At 44.0% G+C, this 21456-nt stretch overlaps 1 protein-coding gene across 1 annotated transcript in view; it reads left to right on the forward strand.

Moving 5' to 3' along the window:
• Positions 1–21456, forward strand: part of fignl2 (fidgetin like 2) — a 46373-nt gene that overhangs the window by 18460 nt on the left and 6457 nt on the right. The gene's annotated exons all lie outside the window — the stretch shown is intronic.

Genomic DNA, 21456 nt, shown 5'->3' on the forward strand with positions numbered 1-21456 from the left:
TATATATATGTATATGTATATATATATATATATACATATATATATACAAACATGGTGGCACAGTGGTCGACTGGTTAGCACTAGAGATAGACCGATATGCTTTTTTCAGGGCCGATACCGATTATTAGCAGTCAAGGAGGCCGATAATTGCCCCTTTGTGTGATTATGAGTGCGGATGTTTGTGTCTGTGTTCCCTGGGATTGGCTGACAACCAATTCGGGGTGTCGCCCGCCTACTAGCCTAAAACAGCTGGGATAGGCTACAGAACTCTCCGCGACCCTTGTGAGGATAAGCAGTATAGATAATGGATGGATGGGTATATATATATATATATATATATATATATATATATATATATATATATATATATATATATATATATATATATATATATATATATATATATATATATATATATATATACAGTGTTGGGCAAGTTACTTCCAAAATGTAATATATTACATATTACTAGTTACTTGCATGTGAAAATAATACGTTTCTTTACAATATTACTCTATTTGTAGAGTAATGCGTTACTCAAGTTTAAGTTACTTTTAAGTTACTTTTTAAAAAATCGGGGATTCATTTATTTAATAATGATTTCAAGACCTTAAAAGGAAAATGCAAAATTTGCTGTCATACTCTAGCTGGAAAAGTTAACTTATGAGCATATTTAACTATATAGTGTGGTCTATAATATTAAACGTTTCGACTCTATGGTGTGGTGGGACATCACTACCTTTGATCAATATTTGTATCAATAAGATTTATTTTTTAAATATAAATATTGGAACTGAGATATTTTGTCCAGTAAATAAATAATCACAGACTGTAAACCACAAATGAAATTATCATTATTCTCAAAATTTACACACTGGGGGCGGCATGGCTCAGTGGTAGAGTGGTCCTTTCCCAACCGGCAGGTTGTGGGTTCAATTTCCGACCATTGTGACCATGTTGAAGTATCCTTGAGCAAGATACTGAACCCCCAGTTGCTCCTGATGCTGCGTCATCATGAGGTAGATGAGGTACAGTGTAAAGCGCTTTGAGTACCAAAGGTAGAAAAGCGCTATACAAGTGACAGTTCATTTGCTATTTACACACAAATAATAGTGATGCATAACATATAATTGATAATTGGTCCAACAAGATAGATGGATGGATAGATGGATAGATAGATGGATAGATGGATGGATAGATGGATAGATAGATAGATAGATAGATAGATAGATAGATAGATAGATAGATAGATAGATAGATAGATAGATAGACAGGGCGTGTGTAATAAAAGCAAAAAAATGTATTGATGTATTGATCAAGTCAAAACTGACCTGACTAAAAGTGTATATATATATATATATATATATATATATATATATATATATATATATATATATATATATATATATATAGTATATTAGTGCTCTCAAGCAATTAATTAAAAAAAAAAAAATATATATATATATATATATATATATATATATATATATATATATATATATATATATATATATATAGTTAGCTGAGCAACTCTGGAGTTTTGTAGGTCTCGAGTCCATAAGCCCAATTAGCAATTTACAAAACAACTACTTACTCAGTGCATGTTCATTTTATCTTTCAAGAAGGTATCCAATATAAATAAAGACTCACACAAATCGATTGAATTTTGAGTTTCTTTTCCATCTCTGAAGTTCAGGAATCATACAATGATCAGATCTGGGCAGCTTTTCCAACCTCGCGAATGCTCTCACCCGAGATGGGCGAGGGCAGAAAAGGGGCGCGGTCTAACATGCAGCCCTCACATTTATACTGTCTTCAAAATCAAAACATTATGTGGGTTGGTCTCCTCCCAGCCGGCCCTGCCTTTGGGGATGACCTTCACCAGCTGGTCCCGTGCTCATATCAGGGCACGCTGACTTTGAATTGATTATGCGATGTGTAATTCCCATTTCAATTTTTGGTTAACCTGTTGGCTAATATAAAGCCATTCTTATAGATTCAGATCCTTCACAACATTTGTGGATTACAAAATCATCTGTAATCAGTCACTTAGAAGCATCAACATCAACAAGATGTGAGGAGGCTTGCACGCCTATGTGAGTTTCTGTGGGTGATCGACTGGAGATTTTGGTCGCCTGCTGTTGATGAGGGGTGGAGGAGAGATGACGGTTGCTGAAATGATGCTCACTCCTGATTGGATTGATCCACAGCCCTTTTGTTTACAATTACAACAGTTTAATAGCGTATGCTCACTTACGGCTTGCTGCCTGCGTGTCAGTTTTGCTCCTTGGGGCAGGAAAAACAAAAGTGCCATGAGAGGTAGAAGGAGATGGGAACCTCTTGGGAGCAGTGAAATAGCACCGGAGCCCTCCATCAGTGGGCTTCCTGCCAAGATAATGTTTCACCTCAACTGGCAATACCTTCTTATAGGAAAACATGAGTACTAATAGAAGTAGCTACTTGGGTTTCTCCCACAACAGCAAAGGCCAGTAAACCAGTACTTTAAGAAAAAATAAGACATTACAAATTCAAATTGAAACCACACTTTTAATACATAGACAAGCAAATAAATTCATGTTACCGTATTTTCCGGACTATAAGTCGCCTGTTTTTTCATAGTTTGGCCGGGGGTGCGACTTCTGCACTGGAGCGACTTATGTGTGAAATTATGAACACATTACTGTCAAGCCATGACAATTACTTCTATATCATTTCACATGTTATTGTAACCAACATAAAGAAACATAAGATACATCCTAAAAGCTATTAAAATGCATGAATAATTTAAATGGTTAAAGCCTAATGTTTTGTTGAACTAACAGGCCTTGCTAGTCGAGGAAGCCAGTTTATCCAAACAGCTAAACATTCACAAACAAACTCCACTGACTCCAGGTGTGCAGCGAAGTGCCTGTTTATGTTGTGAAACTGCACAAGAAACAGAAAATACTATCAATCTATGCATTACATACACATGTATTTTCATAGACATGAACATGATGAGCCTATGCTAACGATTAGCGATCGCGATTTGCATTAGCGATAGCGATTAGTATGTTGAGTCAACAACCTACGATCATCCACAATTTAGCTCCTATATAAATGTCATTACACAAAATTGTCTAAATTAGTTTCAGACGATGGTTGAACAAGAATAAACCACAAACAGGCAGACATGCTAACGATTAGCAACCGCGATTAGCATTTGCGATAGCGATTAGTATGTTCAGTCAACAACACAGTACAATCAGCCACAATTCAGCTCCTATGTAAAAGTTGCAGGGTCATTACCGGTACACACAATTGTCTAAGTTACTTACAGATGATGGTTGAATAAGAACGAACCACAAACAAGCAGTTGCCTGCCTCTGGCTGGGGTATTGCATCATGCAGCCACACACGTAAGGAGGAGCACACTCAGCGGAGAGGCGAGGACGACATAATTACGACCGAATACATAAATACTTTTGGAGACTTGGAAACATTCTACATGGTTGGAGATGAATAAAATACTTATTTAAGCGATCTACAATCGTTTTGGTGAGTTTAAAGTTATCTTACCGTAACTTTCTTGTATGCTACATGCAGCATCGTAGCTCGGTGGAAATGATGTGTACTAAGCGCACAATTTCCTTCCAAAATGCGACTTATATTCCAGTGCGGCGTATATATGTTTTTTTCCACTTTATTATGCATTTTATGGCTGGTGCGACTTGTACTGCAGAGCGACCTATAGTCCGTAAAATACGGTATATCATCTTCAAGAAAGTGTTTCAAACGTGCCAGAGCACATCTGTATAGTATGAACCTCTTTTTTAAAATGTGACATGATGTCCAAGCAAATCCACATATCAAATATTTTAATACCAAAACGTAACATTGTTTATTCCCTATTAATAGAAAAATAGACATAATATGTCTATATTTTGTTAGTCCATGACAAAATAAAAACGGTGGTAGGCAAACAGTGTTCATCTGTGCCTCTCCTTCCCCTAAGGAGAAATAGTAAATGTGAGTAATTAGTCTGTTGATTGAAACTTTATCAATACATTTTAAATACAACTATGATGCCACGAAGTCATTTGTTGTTAAAATGGGCCAATGTATTGTGTTGATATGCTCCAGGGCCATTTGACAATTTCTTTCCTTTGCCTTTAAGAAATGTAAAGAGTTGCCGTTATGCGTTTAACCACTCAACTTGTACCAGTTAGCAAGTCATTCTTGTTTTTTGACAAATACACAGCTAAAAAAGCTGAGGGGAGCATCCTCGCCACTGAGCATTCACAGACAGAAATATGAGTTTGGGCATTCTTACCTGCAGTATATGTCATAAGTTATGATATTGTTGGTCAATCTATCTAACAAGCATTCAGACATGCATAATAACTCTACAGATAATGCACTCCAATTCAACACCATTGTTAGGTCAACTTATGAACAACAATAATGATGTGTTTCAATATCATTTCAATTCAAATACCGGTATGTGTCAATCAAAAGTTATTTTACATTGCAAACAACCTCAGCTTGTTTCTTTCCCAAAAAAACAGCAAGTTGTCTATTGTCTGTCAGTTTGCAAAATATTTGATGAAGTCATTTTCTTTACAAGTTGTTGCATTTGCAAAATATGAGATTTGAAAGGCTCTCATCTGCAAGCCGTGCACGATGATTCCACCAGAGCTAAAGAGCCTCTCATCTGGGGCGCTCCATGCTGCCACTTAAAAAGCTCACCTTGCAACTGGGAGAAGTTTGTAGAACTTTTAAAAATTAGGTATCATCAATTTAATTCATTCATTTAAAACTGTATATACTTTATTTTAAAACTAAGTTTTTTTTTAACTTCAATTGTTTTTATTTGTAATGACTGTAATGACTGTAATGACGCTCCAGGCGTCACTGATCTAAACTCCCCTCTACGAGCTGTATGTGTTTTGTTTCATCGTCTAATGAACAAACATTAGGCAGGAAGAGTGATGATCTTGTGGGACCGTGTGAGCTAGCAGCTAGCCCAGCCTGGATGCTTCTGTGCTTACCTCCTTCCAGTGCATCCACTTCAGCTGTAATACAGCAAGCGATGGAAACTGGCACTTAGAGGGGAAATCAACCCAAACATATTTTTTTTAAGAATATGTTCTATGACGGCTCACTAGTTGAAACACGGCATTCTGATTAATATTGCTTTTTTTGGAATATGAGTTAAGCAGCAAAATTCACCCCTTTTTAGCCGCCCACTAGTTGAAACACGGCATTCTGATTAATATTTCTTTTTTTGGAATATGAGTTAAGCAGCAAAATTCACCCCTTTTTAGCCGTCTCAGGGGCGGCCATTTTGTCAATTCTGTCGACTGAAAATGACATCACAAATGCTCAGGCCTCAGGTAACGACCAATCATAGCTCAGCTTCAGAAAATTGGTAAGCGTGATTGGTCGCTACCCGAGCCCTGAGCAACTGTGATGTCATTTTCAGTTGGCAGAAGTGACAAAAGGGCCGGCCCCAGAGATGGCTAAAAACGAGTGGATTAACTCTTATTCCACAAACGCAATATTTATTAGAATGCCTTGTTTCAACTAGTGGGCCTGCATAGAGCATATTCTTGAAAAAAATATGTTTGGGTTGACTGTGTGGAAACATTGTACAGACTGAATTTACTGTCAGTCACCCCGTTCATTTGTGCATGTAAGTGTCGTCACTTTCTAGAGGGCACGTTGAAGAAACTAGAATTGATCTTAAGGCCCTGGTCTAGTTTGAACTCCATGCAGGCCCTTCACAAGGCTGGCTTTGGCTGAAGAGAGCTGTGTCTTCATCACACATGCCAACAAAAGCATGCAGCTCACGCTGCTCCTTCAATAAATCCCAGGCTCGCACAAAAGCTCTCTGTGGACTGCTGCTGAATAGGTTAATAAGATTTCCATAATTAGAAAGGCCTCTAACAATAGGATCCTTCAGCCTTTGTCTCAGGGCCAACATGATTGTTCCAGCCGCGCACGCCTGCTGGATGCTGGTCCGCCACAATGGCCGCACAGACAGTAAGGCGGTCAGCAGAGGAACATCTGTCCCCCCATGGGACTATGGAACACCCACGCATGCAGTGGGAAGTTTTCATGTGCATATCCTCCAGTTTTTTATCAGTCTCCCTGCTGCCAGCTGAGGTCACTGGTCAGCAGAAAGAGCCGTGTGTTCACATGTTTACTTCAAGCCAATCACAAGAACTTCAGCTGTGTGCCTGCTCAGTGAGTAAAATTGTGCAATCATACTGTTTGTTGTTATGAAATGCAGCTTTTTCACAATTCCTCCTCTACATCGAGTAGCATTGACGGACGATTAACATTCGGTATGCATGTGTGGCATGCAAAGATGTTTGTAGCATCATAAAGAAGCTGTTGGAAGCCACGACTTGCCCATGCTCATAACTCGCCTTTAACAAAAAAAACACATGTACAGTTTGTCATCTTTTGAAGCCTAAATCTACAGTTCGTATCTTCATAAAGGGCATCTCAGAGCACTTTACAAGGACTACATTTCTGCCTTCACTGCACACAGTGAGGAGGAACATGACAACTGCATGGGTGGCAATCAATAAAATACGAGTAAATATCAAGTGACAAAATTGTTCACACTTTTATCTCTTTGGGGTTTTTTTCACATCCGGTTTCATAAGCTTTTTTCTGCAGTGTTAAATTGGCATGAAATAAGGTGCATGTGTGCGTGTCACAAATAGTTTGAGTGTGCATATGTGTCATCTTCCAAACAGCTTATCCTGTACAGGGTCGCGGGGAGGTGCTGGAGCCTATCCCAGCTGACAATGGGCGAAAGGCAGACTACACCCTGAACTGGTCGCCAGCCAGTCGCAGGGGACACACAGACACCGTCACTGAGCGGGAAACGATCCCACGCTGCCTGCACACAACTCAGGCGTGTGTACCACTACACCATCTTTTATTTATTTTTATTTATTTATTGTTTATTTTGAAACAGGGACAGTGCACATTAATCAACATTTCTGTAAATGCGCCAGTTTTAGCTATGAAGCTAGTTTTCAACCGTAGTCCCTGTGCAAGATGTTAAAATGCAGCAGTGACTGAGTGTGCATATGTTGGCCAAAAAGTACATTTTTTGCACCAAGCCCCGTGTGTCACTGCCCGCTCAATATAGTTCATATACCATGTAAATTCAAAAGTAATTTTAACAAAAAAAAAGTGTAATAAAAGGAAAATAATATGGCTTTATCCTATTTTTTTTCAAGGTCCACACTTCATTACACATGACACCCACTGGACTTGATCACCCTGTTTGTCCACACATTCAGAGATTTACGTTTTTAACATCCCGCAACAATGTTGTCGAAACAACTATACTCTGCTACATGTTTTCAGTACTTGCCTTTAGTGATGTAGGATGTCTTTTAAATCTCTTTTTAGATGAATATATATTTTAAAGTAGAACACTTCATGTTGCAGCCCTCATGAAATCTAATGACAGAATTGTCCCGATTTAGAGCATTGTAAACCTGGCTTCCTCTGTGAATCCATCAACACAACAGCGCCACGGCGTAGATTAGAGATTTTGGATTGCTAACACTCTAAATGCGACTACATGTGACAGAGTACAGTACATGCATAACAAAGTATAGTTATCACCTTTACAAAGTCATTATTTTCCTTTTGAACACTTTCTGAGGTGCATGTGGGCAGCTGTCCAGCACATTGGTCCTGGGTGAGGGGAGGGCTGTAGGCTGTTGGGTATTTATTGTGAAAGACGTCCATTCTGCAGCGGCAGTACGCTGATGATGGAGTGGACAGCAGTTAGCCTGCCTCAATGAGTCCTCTAATGTCTGCTTAGACAGGACGTAGCGCCTGCTGTCGACTTTGCCCTCCCTTCCTTGCTGCAGGTTTTATGAGCTCCCCTGGGCTCTCATCCATCTCTGTCACACACAGGCCCTATTATTGGGGCTGCTCCGAAACCGGTCAGGCTGCAGATGGGAATGGCCTGCAGGACATATACGCTTTTTGCAGCCCGGACAAAGAGCTGCGATTCAGTCCACAAACATACATGCTCAATGGGATGTCTCAGGCTTGATGAGTGTGAGAAGTGATTCTGGGGAGTCTTGGCCATGGCGGGTGTTGGAGTTGAAAGCTTAAGGGAAGTACTTGAACTACTTTGGCCATTGGGAATTTAAGACAGTGGATTTGAATATGAAGGACGTGATAATCCCACAGCCATCTGGTCTACTGGTCTCATCTGACTGAATAAATAATGTGCGTAATCTGAAAACACACACAGACAGAGGTATTGAAAAAGAGGAAAGGAGGAGGCCAAAGTTTTGCAGTGAGTGAAATCTCCGGCTGCAGAGATCGAGATTTGATTTAGACGGCAATAAGAAGCCTGGCTCCACAAGCACAGACAGCATGAATAATGAATCATCATGAAAAGCAGTAAGGCCAGCGATGGCAGCGGCGTTTTTTATGTAGCTCTCTCTGTCTCTCCCTCACGCTCTCTTGTTCTCTGACACCTCTCCACCTTAGGCTGATTCGTGATAGTTCAATAATGCCAAGTTATGTGTGGAATGTCAAGCTAGCGCCATAGCATGAGGTAGTGCAAGTCTTCATGTACATGATGTGATACTGCTTGAAAGTGGGCACACACAGTGTATGCAGTTAGATTGGTTATCTGAAAATAATTTTGATAGTGTTTTTTTTTGAGAGACACGCAGGTACGCCATGATTATGTTCTAGAAAATCACACAATCGATTAAACAAATAGGTTACTTTCCAGTCAGGGCAACTGTTCCATGGGAAACTGTGCTGACGAATCGCACTCTATCCGCCACTTCTAAGACCCAACACCTCCCCACCCCACTCTGTCTTTCTCACTCTCTCTACACTACTGTCGACCAACACACTCTCCACCTTCCCTCCCCACCCTCTGTCCAGCCGGCCAGGGGCCTGTGCAGCTCCGGTGTATGCTGGGTAGGTGGTTCCTTGAGTTTATTGGTGGGTGGTAAAGGGGGGTTCAGGGCATAGAGGGGAGCCGTAACTATAGCTGGGAGACCTAGATTCTGGCAGTATACAGGAAATAGTAGTGGGAATTTATCGGTACTCCAACATACTGTATGCTGGGGAAATTGAACAGCGCACATGCAGCCTGCAGATCTGCTTTTCACCAATGCCCCATCAAACTCCCATCATTCTCTGCAGTATCCTCTCCTTCTTTGATAAAAGTGAGCAGAGTCTGCTAGGACAGCGCAGGACAATGGTGCTGCTAAAGGCCCAAAAAAAATAATCGGTGCATCCATTTTCTATAGCGCTTGTCCTCATCAGCTATGCAGCTACCTCTGAGTCGTTTTACACTCAAAGTCACACCTATGAACAATTCAGAGTCTTCAAAGAATCTTCAAATAATCCCAAAAAAAAATGTGTTGGGAACCTGGGAGGAAACTAGAGTATTCAGAGAAAACCCACACCGGAATGCCAGAGCGAAGATTCAAACCAAAGACCTCTCGACTGGGAGGCAAAAGCTTTTCTTTTCACTGTGCTGTAGTAGGAAAAAAGACAAGACTCAAATTACTAGTGCATACTAGGCTTGTCACGATACTAGAATTTTAACTTCGATACAGATACCCAGTTCAGTATCGATACTCGATACCATTTCGATACCACACGGAACAAATTAAAACACAGGCTTTTTTTTTTTTTTACTGTAAAACTTTTTTGATCGCCCAAAACATAAATGATCATTAATACAATCGTTTTTTTTTTGTTTTTGTCAATTCCGATTCTTACCAAAAAAGAAAAATAGAAGTTATTTTTGGACAATTCACATGAACTTCTCTGTTTTTAAATTTCATGAACTTTTTTACTATTTGTGAACTTTACCATGGATTACTCAAAGGGCTGTTTTTAACCAGTATTTATTTTCATATATATTTTTGCATTATTAAGACAGTACAATAATGACCTAGAGCACCACGGCAGCTCGAGTGGGGGCGAGCTTCCGTGTTATTGCGATGCAGCTTCGGCGGCAGGAGCCTGGGGCTCCGCGCCGTGCCGTGCGCGCACACTTTTTTTTTTTTTTTTTTTTTAATTGGTCATACTTCGTTTGTAGCTTTTCCACGCGGCTAACTAGTGAGTTGACAAGCAGTCTGCACTTGGCAGAGCAAGGAGGGAAGGTCGCATGGGGCACGCTTTGGCAGTGTGTGCGGGCGCAGCAGACCATTAGGAGCACACGTTGGCAAATCGCTGTTGCTATCGAGGTCAGTGGTTTGGTATCCGTAATATCGATGCCACAGCAAGCTAGTATTGTATCCGTTCAAAATGTTTAGTATCGAGTAAGTACCGAAGTATCGATATTTTTGACAAGCCTAGTGCATAGTGATCCCATGGTTTCCTTGAAAAAGGAACAGTTTCTTTACTGATTACTTGCTTCAAAAAGTAACTTGGTTACTTAACAGATTAGTTACAGTATATTACAAGTTACTTTATTTCATTCAGCAGATACCAACAACGCAGGGTGGAGATAGCGTAGTGGTACACTCGCCTGGGTTGTGTGCGGGGAGCGTGAGATCGGTTCTTGCTCAGTGACGGTGTGTGTCTGCCCCAATGACTTGCTGGTGACCAGTTCAAGGTGGGGTCTGCCTTTTGCCCATAGTTAGCTGAGATAGGCTCCAGCACCTCCCCGCGACCCTGTATAGCACATGTGTCAAACTCAAAGCCCCCAACCTCATTTTATGTGGCCCGCGAAGGTAAATCATGAGCGTCAACTTCACGTTTCTTGCAAATTGTTTTCACTTTTAACAACACTGAGATATGAAATACTGCAATGTTTTATTTGTTACCAATACTTCCCTTTAAAACACATTGAAAAATTACTTACCGGCTTCTAATTTCAAAACTAGCTATCCATCAATTTGTGTATACGTGATCATGTAAGGCGATCATATCAATCAATCAATCAATCACATTTTATTTATATAGCACTTTTCATACATAAAAATGCAACTCAAAGTGCTTTAAAACATTCAAAGCAAAACATAGAATTATCTTCAATCAAAAGAAAAGATAAATTATTTAAAAGTTGTTGAAAGCCAAACTAAAAAGGTGTGTCAGGAAATAAAAGCATGCATCAGCACTTCCGTGTTAGCCTGAGAGAGAAACGGGCCGACTCTGGCGATATTCTTAAGGTGAAAAAAATGATTAATGTTGCTTTTAGCCATCTCAGGGGCGGCCATTATGTCACTTCTGTCGACTGAAAATGACATCGCAAATGCTCAGGGCTCAGATAACGACCAATCATGACTCAACTTCAAAAAACAAGTGAGCCGTGATTGGTCGACATAAGTGACAAAATGGTCACCCCCGGAGATAGCCAAAAACGGGTGGATTAGCTCTTATTTCACAAACGCAATATTGATCAGAATGCCATGTTTCAACTAGTGGGCCTGCATAGAATATATTTGTTTGTTATGTTTGGGTTGACTTACACTTTGATAGTGACATTTAAGAATACTTTTTTTTTAAAAATGAAATAAAGGCAATCATTTTGACATACTTTATCAGGAAAGTAAAAACCTTATCGAAAAAGTAAAAAGAAAAATGAAAAAGAAAAAGACAAGAAAAGTAAAAAGGCGGTCTAGCGTCGCTCATAGGAGTGGCATGAGGTGTGCTTGTCTATTGAGATCTCCGGCCCTCTGTGAGGTTCCCTGGAAGGAGTTCTGGGTGCCTTGTGTGGCCAACAAGTTAGTTGAGCACGTCGCCTGTGTAGTCCAAGTCACTTCTACCTGGCCCTCAACACAAACAACCGCAAGTGGCTCGCTCTTGTGACTGTGCCAGCAAAGAGTTTTGAAACCTAACAAATGCTCTCTATAGGAAGGGTCAGAGCAGACTCTTCCTACTCAGGAGACTGAGGTCCTTTGGGGTTCTGGAGACACTCCTCAGGAACTTTTATGACTCGGTGGTTGCATCGGTCATTTTCCAGGGAGTGGTCTCCTGGGCAGGCGGCGTCTCTGCCCGGGCCAAGAAGAGGCCGGACAAACTGGTCAAGAGGGCCAGCTCTGTCCTGGGCTGCTCCCTGGACTCTGTGGACTCAGTGGGGGACAGGAGGATGATGGCTAAACTGTCATCAATGCTGGACAACCCGGCCCACCTCCTCCAGGGCACTCTAACAGCACTCCACAGCTCCTTCAGCGACAGACTGTTACACCCTCATTGTGCAAAGGAGAAATTCCGCCGCTCCTTCTTGCCTGCTGGTGTCAGACTGTTTAACAAGAACATTGGGTAGTCTCTACAAACTGGCGGACATTAGTGTAATTGTGAAATCCTGCACCTGATCTTATATTGTGCAATACTCAACATTCCCCACTACTGTATTTTTATTTTTATCCAATGCTGTTCCTTATATTTCACTGCAGCACTGTCACTTACAGTATTTTTCCTCTGTACTATGTACAGGCTAAAATGAGTGTTTCTTCATACTTTTTATGTCGATATATGTTGGTGTGTATATACATGTGTATATACACATGGTTACTGCGTATATTTACATAAGTTTGATTCTGAATGTTTGCTGTTAATGTTATACATTAACGGCTACATTATGCCTCCGTCTCTGTGTGACCTATATCTTTGCTGCTGTAAGGCCAAAACTGTGACCACTGTGGGATCAATAAAGGCCTTCTTATCTTATATTATCTTAAATGTCATCATTCAACCAGAAAGCATTGAAGAGATGACACATTGTAATTCAAAGCTGTTACTGTTCTCCCAATTCATTAATGCAGATAATGCGCGTTGAAGAACATGATCAGACATGAAACGCAACAGGAAAACACATTTGTCCATCCATCCATTATCTCCCGCTTATCCGAAGTCGGGTCGCGGAGGCAGCAGCTTCAGCAGGGAAGCCCAGACTTCCCTCTCCCCAGCAACATCCTCCAGCTCTTCCGGAAGGATCCCAAGGCGTTCCCAGGCAAGCCGGGAGACATAGTCTCTCCAGCGTGTTCTGGGTCGTCCTCGGGGTCTCCTGCCGGTGGGACATGCCCGGAACACCTCACCAGGGAGGCGTCCAGGAGGCATCCTAATCAGATGCCCGAGCCACCTCAACTGGCTCCTCTCGACGCGGAGGAGCAGCGGCTCGACTCTGAGTCCCTCCCGGATGGCCGAACTTCTCACCCTATCTCTAAGGGAGAGCCCAGACACCCTGCGAAGGAAACCCATTTCGGCCGCTTGTATCCGAGATCTTGTTCTTTCGGTCATGACCCACAGCTCATGACCATAGGTGAGAGTAGGAACGTAGATCGACCGGTAAATTGAGAGCTTCGCCTTTCGGCTAAGCTCCTTCTTCACCACGACAGACCGATACAGGGTCCGCATCACAGCAGACGCTGCACCGATCCGCCTGTCGATCTCCCGTTCCATTTTACCCTCACTCGTGAACAAGACCCCAAGATACTTGAACTCCTCCACTTGGGGCAGAATCTCATCCCCGACCTGGAGAGGGCACGCCACCCTTTTCCGACTGAGGACCATGGTCTCAGATTTGGAGGTGCTGATCTTCATTCCGACCGTTTCACACTCGGCTGCGAACCGCTCCAGCGAGAGTTGGAGATCGCGGCTTGAAGAAGCCAACAGTACTACATCATCTGCAAAAAGCAGAGATGCAATACTGAGGCCACCAAACCGGACCCCCTCGACACCTCGGCTGCGCCTAGAAATTCTGTCCATAAAGGTTATGAACAGAATCGGTGACAAAGGGCAGCCTTGGCGGAGTCCAACCCCCACAGGAAACGAATCCGACTTACTGCCGGCAATTCGGACCAAACTCTGGCATCGGTGGTACAGGGACCGGACAGCCCTTATCAGGGGGCTCGGTACCCCGTACTCCCGAAGCACCCCCCACAGAACTCCCCGAGGGACACGGTCGAACGCCTTCTCCAAGTCCACAAAACACATGTAGACCGGTTGGGCAAACTCCCATGCACCCTCGAGGACCCTGCTGAGGGTGTAGAGCTGGTCCACTGTTCCACGGCCAGGACGAAAACCACATTGCTCCTCCTGAATCCGGGATTCGACCTTCCGACGGACCCTCCTCTCCAGCACCCCTGAATAGACCTTGCCGGGGAGGCTGAGGAGTGTGATCCCTCTGTAATTGGAGCACACCCTCCGGTCCCCCTTCTTAAAAAGGGGGACCACCACCCCGGTCTGCCAATCCAGAGGCACTGTCCCCGATGTCCACGCGATGTTGAAGAGACGTGTCAACCATGACAGCCCCTCAACATCCAGAGCCTTTATGAACTCCGGGCGGATCTCATCCACCCCCGGGGCTTTGCCACCGAGGAGCTTTTTGACTACCTCGGTGACTTCAACCCCAGAGATAGGAGAGCCCACCTCAGAGTCTCCAGGCTCTGCTTCCTCAGTGGAAGGCGTGTCGGTGGAATTGAGGAGGTCTTCGAAGTACTCTCCCCACCGACCCACAACGTCCCGAGTTGAGGTCAGCAGCACCCCATCTCCACTATAAACAGTGTTAATGGTGCACTGCTTCCCCCTCCTGAGACGCCGGATGGTGGACCAGAATTTCCTCGAAGCCGTCCGGAAGTCATTTTCCATGGCCTCCCCGAACTCCTCCCACACCCGGGTTTTTGCCTCAGCAACCGCCAGAGCCGCATTCCGCTTGGCCAGCCGGTACCCGTCAGCTGCCTCCGGGGTCCCGCAGGCCAAAAAGGCCCGATAGGACTCCTTCTTCAGCTGGACAGCATCCCTTACCGCTGGTGTCCACCAGCGGGTTCGTGGATTGCCGCCACGACAGGCACCGACCACCTTGCGGCCGCAGCTCCGATCGGCCGCCTCAACAATGGAGGCACAAAACATGGTCCACTCGGACTCGATGTCCCCCGCCTCCCCCGGGACGTGGGAAAAGTTCTGCCGGAGGTGGGAGTTGAAACTCCTTCTGACAGGGGATTCTGCCAGACGTTCCCAGCAAACCCTCACAATACGTTTGGGTCTGCCAGGTCGGACCGGCATCTTCCCCCACCATCGGAGCCAACTCACCACCAGATGGTGATCAGTTGACAGCTCCGCCCCTCTCTTCACCCGAGTGTCCAAAACATGCGGCCGCAAGTCCGATGATACGACTACAAAGTCGATCATCGAACTGCGGCCTAGGGTATCCTGGTGCCAAGTGCACATATGGACACCCTTATGCTTGAACATGGTGTTCGTTATGGACAATCCGTGATGAGCACAGAAGTCCAGTAACCGAACACCGCTCGGGTTCAGATCGGGGGGGCCGTTCCTCCCAATCACACCTCTCCAGGTCTCACTGTCATTGCCCACGTGAGCATTGAAGTCCCCCAGCAGAACGATGGAGTCCCCAGGTGGAGCGCCCTCCAGCACACCCTCCAAGGACTCCAAAAAGGGTGGGTACTCTGCGCTGCCGTTTGGTGCATAAGCACAAACAACAGTCAGGACCCGTCCCCCCACCCTCAGGCGGAGGGAGGCTACCCTCTCGTCCACCGGGGTAAACCCCAATGTACAGGCGCCAAGCCGGGGGGCAATAAGTATGCCCACACCTGCTCGGCGCCTCTCACCCTGGGCAACTCCAGAGTGGAAGAGTGTCCAACCCCTCTCGAGAGGACTGGGACCAGAACCCAAGCTGTGCGTGGAGGTGAGCCCGACTATATCTAATCGGAACCTCTCAGCCTCACACACCAGCTCAGGCTCCTTCCCTGCCAGAGAGGTGACATTCCATGTCCCAAGAGCTAGTTTTTGCCGCCGGGGATCGGACCGCCAAGGTCCCCGTCTTCCGCCGCCGCCCAGCTCACACGGCACCCGACCCCTTTGGCCCCTCCCACCAGTGGTGAGCCCATGGGAAGGGGGACCCACGTATCCTTTTCGGGCTGAGCCCGGCCGGGCCCCATGGGTGCAGGCCCGGCCACCAGGCGCTCGCCGTCGAGCCCCACCTCCAGGCCTGGCTCCAGAAGGGGGCCCCGGTGACCCGCGTCCGGGCGAGGGAAAACGTGGTCCGTTAATTTTTCTCATCATAAGGGGTCATTTTGAGCCGTGCTTAGTCTGGTCCCTCACCTAGGACCTGTTTGCCATGGGTGACCCTACCAGGGGCATAAAGCCCCAGACAACGTAGCTCCTAGGATCATTGGGGCGCGCAAACCCCTCCACCACGATAAGGTGACGGCTCACGGGGGGAAAAAAACACATTTGTAATATATATAATATATGAGAGTACCAGTTTTAATAGCTGTTCAGTTTTGAGTGTCATGTGACTCTGGAATGTAAGTAAGTTGGGATGGGGGAGATGGTGCCAACCAACCCCCCCACCTCCGGCCCGGCCGGATGCCCATTTTTGGGGCGGGGGGTGGGGGCCAGGGTTATTATAGTTTGGGATTTTTCATTTTAGTTTAGTTTTTATTTTTCGTTTTGACTTTTTATTCCTAATCAGTTAGTTTTAGTCAGTTTTTAGAATAAATGTTTTTCTTAGTTTTAGTGTTGGGGAAAAGGCTTAGTTTTAGTTTAGTTTTTATAAGTTTTAGTTTTAGTTTTTTAGAATTTGATGTATTTGTCAGGTGCGGCTTTTTTTTTTTTTACAGTAACAAGTGTTATTCATTCAAATAAAGATAACATTTCAAAAATGTATTGACTTACTAACAATGTATGAATAACCATCAACAAATAAAACATAACATTCCACTTAAACTAGAACTAGAATTTGACTGCTTATGCTTTACATTTGACGATGTCACCCAGCCATCCATCCATCCATCCATTATCTGTACCGCTTCTCCTCACAAGGGTCGCGGGGCGTGCTGGAGCCTATCCCAGCTGTCTTTGGGCAGTAGGCGGGGGACACCCTGAACTGGTTGCCAGCCAATCGCAGGGCACACAGAGACAAACATCCGCACTCACAATCACACCTAGGGCCAATTTAGAGTATCCAATCAACTTACCATGCATGTTTTTGGAATGTGGGAGGAAACCGGAGTGCCCGGAGAAAACCCACGCAGGCACGGGGAGAACATGCAAACTCCACACAGGGAGACCGGAGCCGGGATCGAACCCACGACCTCTGAACTGTGAGGCGGACGTGCTAACCAGTCGACCACCGTGCCGCCTGTCACCCAGCCATATCACCTGCTATTTTGGCAAGTAATGGCCAATTTACAAATTAAGTCATCTACTTGTAGCCAGCAAAGTTGTTTGTGAAATATCACGCAGATTTGTCGTTCAATCGTTGTTGCAAAAAAAGTGAAAGAAACCCTGGGCGTTCTAGTGTTGAACTTAAGTGCAATAAGGCCAAGAAAAGTGCAGTGCATGAATGCTGCTTCTAAAGTGAAAATGCAGATGAAACAAGCAACATAAACAAAGACGAAAACGAATAGTATTTTTGCTACGATTATCGTTCATTTTAGTTAGTCTTGTGAGCAGACAATGTCGTTTTTCAAAAAACATTTTCGTTTTTATTTTATTTCGTAAACAAAAATGTTTTTTTTAGTTTTAGTTTTCGTTATTTCGTTCGTTTTCGTTTATAATAATAACCTTGGTGGGGGCTGACAAATTTTTTAAAATGGCAGGACTAAACATGGCCGGAAGTAGATAATCGGCCCTCATGCGTTTGACGTGGTCGCGAGGCGGCCAAATTTGATCTCAGCCTACTCGGTCAGAGGCTTCTTTTTAGGCTTCTTTCTACTCCCGCATCAGCGCGAGCGACAACTGCCGCATTATTCACATGACCGACGCAATGTGCTGTTGGCGACAGGTCTGCGACACATGCCACGCACACATCAGGAATTGTTGCTGCTCTGATTGGTCCATTATGTCACATGTTGCGATGACATACAGTTTTCCACACAGAGAGGAGGAGAGCATGCAGCACGCAGCTCGTTGCTGCTGTGAAGCAAACTAGTTTGGCAATAAAATTAAATGCATAGTCTAATCATCTCGGTCCCTATATGGTTGTAGCAGGTACGATATCCATTGTTGTCGCTGTCTTTTTGAAGCGACGCCCCGACTTGGAACATAACTGTTTCAAAACTTGTGTCCACGACTATAGTCAAGCTGCGCGCAGCACTCAAGTATGATGCTGGCACATCAAGGTGGCGTTCATGCACTTCTTCTGGCGTCTTCCCTACTTCCGGAAATACGCCGTAGCAAACCTGCTGTGTATAGTTGTTTGCTGGAATGCTTTTATTTTGAAGGCCGTGAAGAAGGGGAAGTGTGTAAAATAAATAAGTAACTTGTTGACTGCGACCTCTGGCCGTCTGTTGGACCAAAAAAATAAGACAAAACCAACCCCAGGGCTTGCAATGGAAGTAAGCACACGCAGTTGGGTAAGTAGTAAAGTACTATGGCGCATTTTGAAGCGTGTTTGAAGCGTGTCCACAGCGGGTTTGAATAGTAAATTAGCCAGCTAATGATCCTTAAAAAGCCTCTGCCGTTATCATCTCTCCCGCGGCGGCGTCAATCATGGACACAAAAAAGGGTCAAGTGCCCAGCTCTGCTGACAGGGTTTGTGTACCCCTGCGCACACCATCCCAATAAAATCAAAATGAAGACTGTTTATCATCAAATAATCACACACACGATCACAACGCATGACAATAGACAGTTTCACTCCTGCAAGCTAGAAACACATGCAGCTATCTTGATTTTATACCTTAGAAGGTGACTAGGAAAAGCTAAAGTGCATTTGGGCACTATTCATTCGATTTTTTTTTTTCCATAGTGAAAAAGATCTTGAAGTGCAATCTAAGGCACCTTCCTTTCAACATAGGCAGTGCATTACAAAGTAATCTTGGTCAACAATATTGAAAAAGTAAAAAAAAAAAAAGTACAGTACAGTGGTACCTCTACTTACGAAATTCATTAGTTCTGGAAGAAATTTCTTGAGTAGAAAATTTTGTAAGTGGGGATGCGTTTTCCATGTAAATGCCCTAATCCGTTCCAAGCACCCCAATATTCAGACATAAATGTGTTATAAAGCATAAAAATGCATCAAAACATTTAACAATTGTAACAATCTAATGTTACAATTAGATTATTGCACAATAAATGAGAGTTGTGCATGATGTAGAAAACAAAGAATAAAAATGATGGTCGTTTACCTTTTAATTGCTCATCGCTTTTTGCCCTCTTTGGTTCATGTTCTCTCTCAGAAGTGTTTTTTGCCTGGCGTTTTGTAAAGAACTGATTTAATAACATGGCGACTGTCGATACATCACGGTCATATTCTTTGGCGAGATCAACCAAACGTATCCTTTTTGTCATACTTTTGTATATCTCTTGCTTTGTTTGTATGGATAAAAAAAAACAAAAAAACGATTTTCTACTGTTTTTCTTTTCCTCGTTTCTAATTCGGGTAAAACTATCGGAACACCTCATGGCCCGAGGGGCGAATGACGAGGAAGCTGCATAGACATATCTATCACATATATATCTATCTACCTGTCTATCTACACATACGGTAAAGGTCCCTCTTAGCCAATGAGATGCCAGGAAGATGCTAGGTAATAGCCAATGGCAGAGCAGCTATGAGTATGTTGCTTTCAGGAAACTCTGGAGCTGCGAGTAGTATAATAAATTTATCTTTAGTACCCTGAAATTTCTTTCGTAACAAGAGGCAATATTTTCCTGTTGAGGAGTTTCGTAACTTGAAAATTTCGTATGAAGAGACGTTTGTAAGTAGAGGTACCACTGTACTGTAAACTAAGGAACAGCTGTTGAACTACCAGCTAATGATAACAGCTGCTAGCCACTAACGCCAGAGACTTGTGCTGTATCATACAATGACAGCGTAATTAAAGGGACGGTGGGGCCATGATGGCCATGTTTTCACTAACAAGTTCATTTTATATATTTTTTGACCAGGAAAATGAAGAGTTGCCATTTTCTATTTTATCCATTAATTTTGGAAAAATTAGGAAATAAGTGACACCATGAATAACATCTCTGATTAATTAGGCCAATGGCCGCGCCCCCTACCGTTCTATCCTTGTTTGGGAGGAACCGATTCCAAACCCTCCATTGGAAATCATTGTACTTTTATTGCTTATAACGTCCAAAAACGGCGATCAATTGGCACCAAAATCTATGTGGACATCTCTATTAATGACCACTTCAACATATCAAAAGGATTAACCTCTCCGTGGCTGATTTATATGAGAATAAGAAAATGTGGAAGTCAGTAGAGCTACATAGATTTAGGCTGGGATGAGCACACACTGTTGGCATTAAACACCAGTCAGGATATTTACAGAGACTGAAGTGGGAATGAGTAGACGTGCACATTTATTTGGATGAGGAATGGCCCCAGTTTTTCGACTTACAACGCACCGTCCAATTTGGAAGGTAACAGTCGAAATGGCACGTTCAAATGCGGCCACACTCGGCTGTGCAGTCAGCCTCGCTAGAAATTTTTGTTTGCTGTTCGATGAGGGCTTTCGCCACTCTCACGCCGCTTCACTCGGGCAGAAGGTGGCGGCTGCAAGCAAGCAAGCAGGGACACTTGCTGCTTGCGAGGCGACATGAAGACACAGGCTCAGCTTCACCTCCACACGCTGGGCAGACAGTAAGGAGCTAATGTTGTTGTGCTAACGCCTTTTGTTTTAACGACCTGAAGCTAGTTGTTGCTATCAGCCATTCCATTATCCTACCTTTAGCCGGGCAGGGAAGAACTCATGTTAGCCATTACGCCACCACGCGGGCCAATTTCAAAGTAAAAGCGGTGTGTTTATTGAGTATGTTTGCAAAACGCTCTCGTACATGCGACTTACGTGTTATCTTGAGGTTTTTCAACTTCCTTTGCTGAATGCAGACTAATCATGTTGCCTTTATGAGAATGCACAGTTTTTTTCACCAACCATTCTGCGGATTGTGCCCGTCCTGAGCCGTGATGCTTACCAAATCCTTACCAAAGATGATTCGTTGCAGTGCACCACTAGTGTGTACAGGTACGCAAATGTGTGTTGTGACGCAAATGACGGTACACATCAGTGATTTCTGTTGCGCATGCATACCTGCGTACCAGTTAAGTGCACCCCTGGGCATTGCAAACATCCTTCCTGCTTCGCTGAATTGTAATGAAGCGATAGCGATACAAGCGATCCAAAATGAATGCGGGGGGGGGGGGGTGTGGGGGGGGGTTCAGTGTATTCTGGATAATCTAAAAGTTTGAAAGCCTCTATAGAATGCCTTCTCCTCCTCCTTTGTCTCCTTCTCCTTCCTTTTCTTCTCCTCTTCGTGCAGACCGAACGTGTTTTTTTTTCAAAGCTTTTTGCAGTCTGAACGTGCAGTGCACAGCGTTCCCGCCGGAGTTTTCCTAGTGCAAGTAAATACATGCAGTTGGGTAACCAGTGCCGCGTTTGAAGCATTCTGAGGCAATTTTTGTCGTTGCCGATTTCGCCGAGTAGGTTGAGATGAACTTTTGGCCGCCTCGCGACCCCGTCACATGCATGAGGGACA

This window comes from Filicampus tigris, chromosome 1 (assembly GCF_054856515.1).
Source record: "Filicampus tigris isolate MCC_2025a chromosome 1, RoL_Ftig_1.0, whole genome shotgun sequence".
NCBI lineage: Eukaryota > Metazoa > Chordata > Actinopteri > Syngnathiformes > Syngnathidae > Filicampus > Filicampus tigris.